The sequence below is a fragment of the Rhipicephalus microplus genome, unplaced genomic scaffold (assembly GCF_043290135.1).
Source record: "Rhipicephalus microplus isolate Deutch F79 unplaced genomic scaffold, USDA_Rmic scaffold_99, whole genome shotgun sequence".
Classification (NCBI taxonomy): Eukaryota; Metazoa; Arthropoda; class Arachnida; order Ixodida; family Ixodidae; genus Rhipicephalus; species Rhipicephalus microplus.
The window spans coordinates 359496-365000 of record NW_027464671.1 but is presented as its reverse complement, the minus strand read 5'-3'; positions in this window follow the sequence as shown (position 1 = coordinate 365000).

The following is a 5505-nucleotide window of genomic DNA, read 5'->3' as shown; positions in this document are numbered from 1 at the left end:
GTGGAACAAACGTGACTACCGTGCTGTACGGTGGAGTTCTGTGCGCAAAAGCGGCGCGTGTGTTTCTAAGCACCACAGCGTTGTGTCAAAAAAGAGGTGCCTGAGAGAAACGCATGCGACTGCCGTGCTTTGCGGCATAGCACCGTGCGCAAAAACGGTGCGCATGCAAGAGGTGTCAGAGCTAGCGAACTTGTGCCACGAGCAACAGGTCACTAAAAGCCTATAGATGACGGTGTTGGAGGAAAAGAAAAATATCGAGAAAGCACTGCGGTGTGCCGTGCGTAGGGACGGGCGCGCGTGCCACATGCCGCCGAAATATGGGTGTCGGAGAAAACAGAGTGCCGCGCGTAACGAGGGGCGCGCGTGTTACAGAGAGATATGCCCAAACGCATGAAAGTGTACGCAGGTGTCCTAAGGCAGTTTTTTTTTTTTCCTCATTTTGATGTCGCCCCGGCTGACGCGGTTTTCGTTTTTCCGTGCCGCCCCGGCTGACGCGGTTTTCGTTTTTCCGTGCCGCCCCGGCTGACGCAGTTTTTGCGCCGCCCCGGCTGACGCGGTTTTCGCGCCGCCCCGGCTGACGCGGTTTTTGCGTCGCCCCGGCTGACGCGGTTCGGACTTTGCACTTTTTGGCTCACCCCGGCTGGCGGCCCACTCACTCGATCGCCAGGTCTGTTTGCCCCGGTGGTTCCACCGCCAGGCTTAAGCGCGAACTTTTTTTGTTTGTTTTCTTTTGATTAAGCGCAAGCTTTTTTCTTTGTTTTCTTTTGATTAAGCGCGGGCTTTTTTCTTTGTTTTTTTTTGCATTCGCCCCGGCAGACGCGGTTTTTGCGCCGCCCCGGCTGACGCGGTTTTTGCCGCCCCGGCTGACGCAGTTCGGACTTAGCACTTTTCGGCTGTGCCTGGCTGGCGGCCCACTCACTCGATCGCCATGTCTGTTTGCCACAGTTTTCCCGGTGGTGCTGCACCCGGGCTCGCCCCGGCTGACGCAGTTTTCGCGCCGCCCCGGCTGACGCGGTTTCGTGCCGCCCCGGCAGACGCGGTTTTCGCGCCGCCCCGGCTGACGCGGTTTCGTGCCGCCCCGGCAGACGCAGTTCGGACTTAGCACTTTTCGGCTGTGCCTGGCTGGCGGCCCACTCACTCGATCGCCATGTCTGTTTGCCACAGTTTTCCCGGTGGTGCCGCACCCGGGCTCGCCCCGGCAGACGCGTTTTTTTTTTCTTTCGCCCCGGCTGACGCAGTTTTCGCGCCGCCCCGGCTGACGCGGTTTCGGGCCGCCCCGGCAGACGCAGTTCGGACTTGGCACTTTTCGGCTGTGCCTGGCTGGCGGCCCACTCACTCGATCGCCATGTCTGTTTGCCACAGTTTTCCCGGTGGTGCCGCACCCGGGCTCGCCCCGGCAGACGCGTTTTTTTTTTCTTTCGCCCCGGCTGACGCAGTTTTCGCGCCGCCCCGGCAGACGCGGTTTTTTGCGCCGCCCCGGCTGACGCGGTTTTTTGCCGCCCCGGCTGACGCAGTTCGGACTTGGCACTTTTTGGCTGAGCCTGGCTGGCGGCCCACTCACTCGATCGCCATGTCTGTTTGCCACAGTTTTCCCGGTGGTGCCGCACCCGGGCTCGCCCCGGCTGACGCAGTTTTCGCGCCGCCCCGGCTGACGCGGTTTCGTGCCGCCCTGGCAGACGCGGTTTTTGCGCCGCCCCGGCTGACGCGGTTTTTGCCGCCCCGGCTGACGCGGTTTTTGCCGCCCCGGCTGACGCAGTTCGGACTTAGCACTTTTTGGCTGAGCCTGGCTGGTGGCCCACTCACTCGATCGCCATGTCTGTTAGCCACAGTTTTCCCGGTGGTGCCGCACCCGGGCTCGCCCCGGCTGACGCAGTTTTCGCGCCGCCCCGGCAGACGCGGTTTTCGCGCCGCCCCGGCTGACGCGGTTTTTGCCGCCCCGGCTGACGCAGTTCGGACTTAGCACTTTTTGGGCTGAGCCTGGCTGGCGGCCCACTCACTCGATCGCCATGTCTGTTTGCCACAGTCTTCCCGGTGGTGCCGCACCCGGGCTCGCCCCGGCAGACGCGTTTTTTTTTTCTTTCGCCCCGGCAGACGTGGTTCCCCCCCCCCCCTTTTCGCTCGCCCCGGCTGACGAGGTTTTCGCGCCGCCCCGGCTGACGCAGTTTTCGCGCCGCCCCGGCTGACGCGGTTTCGTGCCGCCCCGGCTGACGCGGTTTTCGCGCCGCCCCGGCTGACGCGGTTTTTGCGTCGCCCCGGCTGACACGGTTCGGACTTTGCACTTTTCGGCTGTGCCTGGCTGGCGGCCCACTCACTCGATCGCCATGTCTGTTTGCCGCAGTTTTCCCGGTGGTGCCGCACCCGGGCTTGCCCCGGCAGACGCGTTTTTTTTTTTTCTTTCGCCCCGGCTGACGCAGTTTTCGCGCCGCCCCGGCTGACGCGGTTTCGTGCCGCCCCGGCAGACGCGGTTTTTTGCGCCGCCCCGGCTGACGCGGTTTTTGCCGCCCCGGCTGACGCAGTTCGGACTTTGCACTTTTTGGCTGAGCCTGGCTGGCGGCCCACTCACTCGATCGCCATGTCTGTTTGCCACAGTTTTCCCGGTGGTGCCGCACCCGGGCTCGCCCCGGCAGACGCGTTTTTTTTTTCTTTCGCCCCGGCTGACGCAGTTTTCGCGCCGCCCCGGCTGACGCGGTTTCGTGCCGCCCCGGCAGACGCAGTTCGGACTTGGCACTTTTCGGCTGTGCCTGGCTGGCGGCCCACTCACTCGATCGCCATGTCTGTTTGCCACAGTTTTCCCGGTGGTGCCGCACCCGGGCTCGCCCCGGCAGACGCGTTTTTTTTTTCTTTCGCCCCGGCTGACGCAGTTTTCGCGCCGCCCCGGCAGACGCGGTTTTCGCGCCGCCCCGGCAGACGCGGTTTTTTGCGCCGCCCCGGCTGACGCGGTTTTTTGCCGCCCCGGCTGACGCAGTTCGGACTTGGCACTTTTTGGCTGAGCCTGGCTGGCGGCCCACTCACTCGATCGCCATGTCTGTTTGCCACAGTTTTCCCGGTGGTGCCGCACCCGGGCTCGCCCCGGCTGACGCAGTTTTCGCGCCGCCCCGGCTGACGCGGTTTCGTGCCGCCCCGGCAGACGCGGTTTTTGCGCCGCCCCGGCTGACGCGGTTTTTGCCGCCCCGGCTGACGCGGTTTTTGCCGCCCCGGCTGACGCAGTTCGGACTTGGCACTTTTTGGCTGAGCCTGGCTGGTGGCCCACTCACTCGATCGCCATGTCTGTTAGCCACAGTTTTCCCGGTGGTGCCGCACCCGGGCTCGCCCCGGCTGACGCAGTTTTCGCGCCGCCCCGGCAGACGCGGTTTTCGCACCGCCCCGGCTGACGCGGTTTTTGCCGCCCCGGCTGACGCAGTTCGGACTTAGCACTTTTTGGGCTGAGCCTGGCTGGCGGCCCACTCACTCGATCGCCATGTCTGTTTGCCACAGTCTTCCCGGTGGTGCCGCACCCGGGCTCGCCCCGGCAGACGCGTTTTTTTTTCTTTCGCCCCGGCAGACGTGGTTCCCCCCCCCCCCTTTTCGCTCGCCCCGGCTGACGAGGTTTTCGCGCCGCCCCGGCTGACGCAGTTTTCGCGCCGCCCCGGCTGACGCGGTTTCGCGCCGCCCCGGCAGACGCGGTTTTTTGCGCCGCCCCGGCTGACGCGGTTTTTTGCCGCCCCGGCTGACGCAGTTCGGACTTGGCACTTTTTGGCTGAGCCTGGCTGGCGGCCCACTCACTCGATCGCCATGTCTGTTTGCCACAGTTTTCCCGGTGGTGCTGCACCCGGGCTCGCCCCGGCTGACGCAGTTTTCGCGCCGCCCCGGCAGACGCGGTTTTTGCGCCGCCCCGGCTGACGCGGTTTTTGCCGCCCCGGCTGACGCGGTTTTTGCCGCCCCGGCTGACGCAGTTCGGACTTAGCACTTTTTGGCTGAGCCTGGCTGGTGGCCCACTCACTCGATCGCCATGTCTGTTAGCCACAGTTTTCCCGGTGGTGCCGCACCCGGGCTCGCCCCGGCTGACGCAGTTTTCGCGCCGCCCCGGCAGACGCGGTTTTCGCGCCGCCCCGGCTGACGCGGTTTTTGCCGCCCCGGCTGACGCAGTTCGGACTTAGCACTTTTTGGGCTGAGCCTGGCTGGCGGCCCACTCACTCGATCGCCATGTCTGTTTGCCACAGTCTTCCCGGTGGTGCCGCACCCGGGCTCGCCCCGGCAGACGCGTTTTTTTTTTCTTTCGCCCCGGCAGACGTGGTTCCCCCCCCCCCTTTTCGCTCGCCCCGGCTGACGAGGTTTTCGCGCCGCCCCGGCTGACGCAGTTTTCGCGCCGCCCCGGCTGACGCGGTTTCGTGCCGCCCCGGCTGACGCGGTTTTCGCGCCGCCCCGGCTGACGCGGTTTTTGCGTCGCCCCGGCTGACACGGTTCGGACTTTGCACTTTTCGGCTGTGCCTGGCTGGCGGCCCACTCACTCGATCGCCATGTCTGTTTGCCACAGTTTTCCCGGTGGTGCCGCACCCGGGCTTGCCCCGGCAGACGCGTTTTTTTTTTTTCTTTCGCCCCGGCTGACGCAGTTTTCGCGCCGCCCCGGCTGACGCGGTTTCGTGCCGCCCCGGCAGACGCGGTTTTTTGCGCCGCCCCGGCTGACGCGGTTTTTGCCGCCCCGGCTGACGCAGTTCGGACTTTGCACTTTTTGGCTGAGCCTGGCTGGCGGCCCACTCACTCGATCGCCATGTCTGTTTGCCACAGTTTTCCTGGTGGTGCCGCACCCGGGCTCGCCCCGGCAGACGCGTTTTTTTTTTCTTTCGCCCCGGCTGACGCAGTTTTCGCGCCGCCCCGGCTGACGCGGTTTCGTGCCGCCCCGGCAGACGCAGTTCGGACTTGGCACTTTTCGGCTGTGCCTGGCTGGCGGCCCACTCACTCGATCGCCATGTCTGTTTGCCACAGTTTTCCCGGTGGTGCCGCACCCGGGCTCGCCCCGGCAGACGCGTTTTTTTTTTCTTTCGCCCCGGCTGACGCAGTTTTCGCGCCGCCCCGGCAGACGCGGTTTTCGCGCCGCCCCGGCAGACGCGGTTTTTTGCGCCGCCCCGGCTGACGCGGTTTTTTGCCGCCCCGGCTGACGCAGTTCGGACTTGGCACTTTTTGGCTGAGCCTGGCTGGCGGCCCACTCACTCGATCGCCATGTCTGTTTGCCACAGTTTTCCCGGTGGTGCCGCACCCGGGCTCGCCCCGGCTGACGCAGTTTTCGCGCCGCCCCGGCTGACGCGGTTTCGTGCCGCCCCGGCAGACGCGGTTTTTGCGCCGCCCCGGCTGACGCGGTTTTTGCCGCCCCGGCTGACGCGGTTTTTGCCGCCCCGGCTGACGCAGTTCGGACTTAGCACTTTTCGGCTGAGCCTGGCTGGTGGCCCACTCACTCGATCGCCATGTCTGTTAGCCACAGTTTTCCCGGTGGTGCCGCACCCGGGCTCGCCCCGGCTGACGCAGTTTTCG